The sequence below is a fragment of the Podarcis cretensis genome, assembly GCF_951804945.1.
Source record: "Podarcis cretensis genome assembly, chromosome: 9".
In the NCBI taxonomy this organism is placed as follows: domain Eukaryota; kingdom Metazoa; phylum Chordata; class Lepidosauria; order Squamata; family Lacertidae; genus Podarcis; species Podarcis cretensis.
Window position 1 is genome coordinate 42,905,201 of NC_137178.1, and position 7,554 is coordinate 42,912,754.

Sequence of the window (7,554 nt, forward strand, 5' to 3'; positions counted from 1 at the left end):
TGCCAATAATGTTGACTGGGTTATAGACATCTCAATTTTTTTTTTTTAAAAAAGGTAATCATAATTTAATATCCATGTTACAGTACACCAGTATATTGCTATATAAAGTATTCTGTGTGCATTTAAGTGGAAACAATAGTGAAGAATGATGACAGCTGTCTAGGGGTTTTTAAAATTCATTTTATAGGAAACTGTTATGGAACAACCAAAATGTTTTGAACTAATTCTTGTGTAAATTTCAAAATGTCCTTTACTGTACCCTTTTGTTTACACAGTATATGGTATCTTTATTTCTGCTTTGTTAAGTGGGTATCAGTACAAAGCTGGTCATTCACTTTTAAAGGCTTGTAAAGCCAGAATCATTTCCAGTTTTTCATGTGTACTTATATGAAAGAAAGAAAGAAAAACCCGCTTCTGATTTATTTTTAAATCTAACACATGATGGCTTTTCTGAAGTGTTGTACAAACTTCAATCATACATAAAATTTTGTTCTTTTTTAAAAAGGCAAATTATTATTAAGTGGTTTGTTTAGTATTATTTATATATGGTACTTACTCAGAGAAACATGCTTTGAGATGTTTTTTATTAAAAAAAGAAAGGAAAAACTCTTCCTAAAGCAGAGGAATATTCTCATTTGAATTTTGCCTGAGAGATTCCTACCAAGGAACTATATGCCCTCCCATGGGACATATTCTGACGTCTACTGTATGCAAACTGTATATATATATATAATTCACAAGATTCTCGTTGTTAGTTGTATCACAAATGGGGGGCGGGGGCGGTAACAGGACTTCTTAAACACTTTAGATAACATTTTCCAGGGCTATATACAAAACTAAAATCAGAAGAACAAGACATAATTCAATATACATTAATAGATTGTTCTTTGTGGATATGGCGAATGTGGATTCATTCAGCTGTCAAGGCTTTGGGAACGTTATTCCTCCCCCGATTGCAGCAAGAGCAGAGAAAACAAGGTAGAGTTCTTTTTAATGAGTTTTTCCCCAATCCTAATAGTGAGAGACAAAAGAACGCAACAAGCCTTAAAATGCTCCAATCTGGGCTCCTCCTCCCACATTTCTAGCAACAGCACCTCCCTTACCGGTGGCTGTTTGTGGCCCAAAGTCTCTGGTTCCGTTGTTCCTGCACCCTTAATGAACGCCGAGTTCTGGGAGAAGGGGGATCAGAAATACTCTCCAGTGGCGTGTCAGCTGGCTGCCCTGTCACAATTCCCCCTCCTTCCCCCGCTGCTTCTAACACGTCCCAACTCCTTTGTTCACCTGTCTCTGCGCTGTGACCTTCCTCAAACTTCTCCAAGCCCTGCTGTAAATCAAGGCTGTCTCCCTCTTCTCCTGCAGCGTCAGGAGAAGGGGGGTGTGTGTGACCCCCCACCAGTTCTCCTCCTCCATCTTGTCCTCTTGAGTCTGATCTCTGACAGCAGCAAAGCAGCAGAAGTATGATAAATTTAAATTGTCTAGTTCTAGTGTAAGCTTATTTAGGGTGGCCATACATCCAGGAATTCCTGGACCTGTCCTCTTTTTGGGGTCCTACATGCCCATCTGGGGGAAATTTTACACTTTAAAGCAAATGTCATGGATCTGGGGTTTAAAAAAATAATAAAAATTTGAAATTTGAAATTTGAAAATGTGCGTGGGCAGATCTGGTTCAGACTCTAACTCTGGCACAGGCAACCCAGGCTCTGGTTCAGGCTCTGGCATGGGCCTCTGCCTCTGCCTCTGCTTTGGGCTCTGGCGTGGGTGGCTCAGGCTTGGGAATTCATTCAGTCCCTCTAAAATTGTTCTGTTTGTGAAATAAGAATCCATATTTAGGCTCACATCTTAGTAGTTAGATAGCCGCATAAGATCCAAATGGCAAAAGATCATCTTTTGCCATGCACTTATATGATATCTTCATAACAACTATGGTAATAGTACAGGCTTGTCCACATGAGAAAATTATATAGCTGTTAATCTACTTTCCCCCATCTGAATTAGACCAGAATGACCGCTCCCCACTTAAAACGGGGGGCGCCTTTTGCGTGGACGCGTGCAGCCCTGGATCTGGAGTGGCCCCATCAGCATAGGCTTTGCCTTCCCTCAGGTGGGATACCTGGAGGTCCCCGCCTACCCCAGTGAGTTGCCCAATCCCACCTGGGGGAAGCGTTGCCAGGGAAACCAGGCCAGGTAAGGGGAGGCATTACCTGCCCACACAATAGAGGGTGGATCTTAATTGTTAATCCTCACTTGGCTCCAGAGCTTCTCCGGGAAGGAGGTCGCTGGACTTCCTTGCTCCAAAAGGTAAGCCTGGGGCCTTTGGCCTCCCCGCCCCCCGCGATTGGGTTCCAAAGACTAGCTTGTCCACATGAGAAAATTATATAGCTGTTAATCTACTTTCCCCCATCTGAATTAGACCAGAATAATCCACACCTGCACATATCTGAATTTGTATTTGAGGAGCAACACCGGTCTGTCTCATTCATACCAGCAGGCATTTCCATTTGTTTGTCTCTGCCTTCTAATTTTTCGGTTCTTTTATGCCAAATTAGTAACCCCCAAAGGCACACTCCTCCAGTGCCTCCCAAGACACATGGATGCCAACCAAGGACACAGATGCTCACCTTGTTGTTGTTTTTTACAAATTCCTCAGCCACAAACAGCTCAAAAGCACACTGTCAGGCCATTGTAAATTATCAGCACACACTTTCATAGCTTTATGGGTTTGTGCAAATGTGAGAATCAAAATGTGTTTTTGTGTGTATGCAGGGCTGGATTTAGGTTTGATGAGGCCCTAAGCTACTGAAGGTAACGGGTCCCTTTATATGTCCAGCTGTCCTTTGTCAACAACAAATTGTTTTTTTGTGTTGAATATATGCTATATCATAATTTACGGACCTAATAGGTATCTAAAGCCATTTGCACATAACAAAACATGTATTTTATCCAAGTAATTGTTGAACTGAAATAGAATTAAGATGAAGTATATTAATAGTGAAATTTCCGGGGACCCCCAAGAGAGTGGGGCCCTAAGCTACCCCAAGAGAGTGGGGCCCTAAGCTATAGCTTGTTTAGCTTATACGTAAATCCGGCGCTTTGTGTGTCTGTGTTTATGCACCTCCATTCAAGAGCATGCTAGGAATAGTGATAAATATGGACAGAAAAGAAAGTAAACCCATGGTAAATTCTTAGTACTTACTTTTCATATTGCTGTGCGATATCAGGTGTAGGAATTGTTTACTTGTGCATTTTTCTAGTTTTCTTCAAATTTGAGGGACCAAAGAAAATTTATAGCTATACACCATTCACGAACACGCTGGAAATAGGGCCAAAAAAGAAATGAAACATTGGTGAAGTAGTAGTCATGGAAAGGGTAGTAGCAGAAAGGGACAATTGAGCCACCAACCCCAAAACACTGACTCAAACAGTGGGATGGCTTGGAGTGGCAGAGAGTTCCAAAATTTGGACACTGCCACACTTAAAGGTTAATTTCTTACAAGCATGCAAGGTGTATTATGTGGCACCTGTGACTGTGTCACTTCCACAGATCAAAGGAGTTGAACAGTCAGTTTACTCAGTCAAGCTCACATATATTGTTTCTATGTTGATAGGTTCCTCTCCAATATCAACAATATGTTAGCAAATGTATATATTTGAGTTGTTGGAACAACAGTTCTGAAATACCACATTTTGTGATGTTACACTAGGATTGCTGTGGATACAGCCAAACTCTTGTGCATTCATATGCTGGTGCTGATAGACTTAATATGAGGCTGTTATTATTTTTGACAATATCAGTTATGTAGTGAATTTGCTAGTATTTAGTTTGCTTCAACTCACTTCACTTTCTGACAAGTTTCTGGTACAGCGATACGCTGTGGGATGACTATCTTATCGTTTAGCTCAGGGATAGGCAACCTAAGGCCCATTGGCCACAAGCAGCCCATGGGGGTCATTTAACTGACCCATGAGCCACCCCCGAACTGAGCCGCCCACTCGGCGAGTCTCCGCACGTTGCGCTAAACCAGCGCAGTGCGGGGACTCACTTCCGCAGTGCCGGAAATTGCGTCTGAGCAGATGCAGATGCCAGAAATCATAGGCAGGTACGCTCACACGTGGGCGCAGTCTGGCCCACGGAGGGATCTCCACTGTAGTGAACTGGACCAGGCAAGGTAAAACTTGCCAACCTCTGGTTTAGCTGTCCTTTATAGTACGAGTAAAATTTTATTTGTTGAGTCAAGTACTACCCTGTAACATTTATTATATTTCTTCTACTCTTTGTTTTTATTATTATTTTTCTAGTTCCCTCTTTCTTTTGGGAAAAAGGACTTACTATTTAATGCAATTGAAAATACTACAGCTCCCTGATCCTCAGCCCAGAGAATTTCCCCTTGGGAACAGTCTTGACTAAAGTTAATCCCATTAGCTTTAGTAAGGCTACTCCTTCACTACTAGCTTGATATTGTGACTTAGATCAGTAAGATATAACCATGCACACAAGTCTACAACACACAGCAAATCCATACAGTAAAAACATGACCTCAGATTGGGAATGGTGGGGGTCTTTCATATTGCAGTCGTTGAGGAACATGCAAAGCTGCCTTATATCAAGACAGACCATTGTCCACACTGACTGCCAGTGGAACTCCAGGGTTCCTGGCAGAAATATTTCCCAGTCTTACCGAGAGGTGCCAGGGATTGAGCCTGGGTCATTCTGCATGCAAGCTATGTGCTCTTCTGTTGAGCTATGGCCCCTTTATAGATAGCTGTAGCATGTTAAATGAAACCTTTATAACCCACATTTAGAAGATGTATTTGTTTTGGATGGTATGGCACTGTCAAAGATTCTATTTTCCGGAGCATTACATTATACAAAAGGGGGTTTAAGTGCTTTCTTGGAAACTGCATGAGAGACGTCTTGGAGAGAAATGGGTTGAACTGTACATTATGAAATTCTTCAGACCTCCAAGTAGTTTAATCATGAGACTTCTTTAAAGAATAAAGCTCTCTCCCCCCCCTGCCCCGGAGATGAATGACTGCTTTTGCTATGCAATGAAGCTGTTGCCACAAGCAAATCTGCTTTTCATGTTCACACTTCTTTTATTTAAGTGTACCTCATGGGCTTACCTTCCGGGAAACACTTATTCACACATTTACACACTGCCCTAAGGTCTTCAGGAGATGGAAAGATGACAGAGCAACTTGACTTAACTCCTGCTTTGCCCCAGTGTTTTCCAGAAATGGATATTGTCTTCAACCTGGACAAAGCTGGACAAATGATTTATAGAGGGAGCTTCAGCCCAAGTAGCATAGGTTAGGAAAACCTAGGTACTTTCAATGAGTTCAGCACAGAAGGAATTACAACCCAGGGTGTTGCTTGTGGATGTTATTGGAGATCCAGTGGCAATGGCTGTAATCTTTGAGAATTCTTGGAAAATGAGTGACATCCCAGAAGACTGGAGACAGGCAAATGTCCTTTGAAAAAGAGAGAAAAGGCAGGTCTGGTGTAAATACCTGGCAAAATTCAACAGATTTTTAAGCATTAGTCAACAATAATTGGTCTATAAGCATCTAGAAAAGAATGCACTGATTTTTAGGTGCAAACCACTGTTTATACAGAATAGGTCATGTCATAATTTTAACAGCAAGCCCTAAATACACCTACAAGAGAGTTAGCCCCATTGAACATAGAGGGAAACATGCACACAGTGGCACCACTCGCCCATTAAAATCACCAGAATTTTCTTCTAGGTAAATATGCTCAGAATATGGGCAATGTTAAATTGCCTTAATCCTATAGCTCATGGGTTCTTGGCCACTGAATTTGCACATCTGGCATTGAGAAAGGGGAGAGGTTGGCATCTGCTGTTGGACCTCAGCCAACTTCCCAACCTCACCAGCTGCCAATGTCCCCAGTAAACCTGCCACACCTTTTTGAAGGCTAACTTAATACTGAGAAAAGGACAAGGGAGTAAATTAGAAAACGGCAGGACACACAATTACATGGCTTGTACATATATTGAAAAACTGGCGGTGGGCAACTGGTACCCACCAGTATTAAAAGGTAAGAATCAAAATTGGGAGGATGCCAGATGTTTTTTAATGCAGCAGAAGCTCTTGGAGACTAAGGGGCTAATTGTCCAGCTGCAACAAAGGTTTGTTTGGGACTCAGAAGGAGGTGCCAAGTGCCATTTGTGTCCACCTTCCTTTGTGCCCTATCTAATGTTATTGGATCACTTCACCACTCTCTCCTGGGTAACATATTTGACCAAAGAATCTTCTCTCCAGGCCACCTTTGGATAATAACTTCAAAATCAGAACAAGCTTTTAAAATCAAAGCCTTGCCTTTCAACAGTCCAAAGTCATTGCCATCCACATGCAGAACCAGAATGTGAGGTGGCTGCTTGATCATGCCCAGAAGATGAGCCACATCCTATCCCATGTAAGTCCCTCCTACACAACCACTGAACTGCTGCCATATGACTATGCCCCAACTAGGTCTCCAACCTTGAGTGTGTCACTCTACAGCTGGCCCAAGAACCATTTTGTGGCCTATGATGAAGACTCAAACGTGGCCTCCATCCCAGCCACCTATGAAGAAAACAATGATAACAAACAATTTACACATGTTAACACTAGTTCTGCCTCCCCTTCAGAGACCATAGATATGGCTTATAAGCGGATGACCTCCATCTGTCAATAGTACAGATGTCAGACTGCAGTACTCCCAAATGCACAGATGATGATGATGATGATGATGATGATTACAATTTATTACACACCCTTCACCCCTAGGGTGAGTTACAGCAATTAAAATACAACCTTAATAGGAAAAGACAATATTAAAAACAGTTTGAAACAGCCTAAGATTACAGAAATACAGTGAGTCCTAAAAATATAAATCTCAAGTGTCAAAAGCCAAGGTAAAGAAGTTAATCTTCAGCATTCCCCAAAAGCTGAATAGTGAAAGTGCCAGATGTACCTCTGTGGGAACAGAAGGGAGTTTCTCAATTTACGGGCTGCCACAGAGAATGGCCGCCTCATGCTCCAAGCTTCTGTGGGCAGTGGAACAACCAACAGGGCACGCTGTGCCAATATCTGCACCCAAGAAGGTTTATAGAGAAGGAAATGATCTTTTGGGTATTTGCTGCCCCAATTCCGAATGAATGAGTTCTGAAGTCCTGGGGAAGCTCCCATTTACTTTGCCACAGTCCCAAACGGGAACTTTTTCCATAGAAGCCAATCAGCATAACAAAATAGATGCTTTAGTGATTGTTGAGACAGCATTCAACCCTCAGAGTTATCTGCAAACAATGAGACTCCCAGGTCTCTTGATAAATCCTGAAATTGCTGCATCAAGTGTATATACTTACCCAACCCTAGCTGCTCCAGCAAAAAAATAATAATGCTCTCTCTCTGAAAGACCAGTTCAGCTCCCCAAATCCCATTCCAGGAAAGAACCAGAATGTTCAAATGCTACACATAAAATAGTTCAGCCCACCAAGAGAGCCCTACCCACATAAAATTGGTCTTTGTAACAGAAACCCAATAAGACTGGGA

General features: G+C 42.1%; 1 protein-coding gene across 2 annotated transcripts in view; it reads left to right on the forward strand.

Moving 5' to 3' along the window:
• GRIA2 (glutamate ionotropic receptor AMPA type subunit 2) overlaps nt 1-516 on the forward strand; it is a 74,323-nt gene extending 73,807 nt beyond the window's left edge. For both annotated transcript variants that reach the window (XM_079990421.1, XM_079990420.1), the window contains exon 16: nt 1-516. This exon is cut by the window's left edge and continues 2,423 nt beyond it. The gene's annotated coding sequence lies outside the window, so the exon portion shown is untranslated.
• The last annotated feature ends 7,038 nt before the right edge of the window (nt 517-7,554 follow it).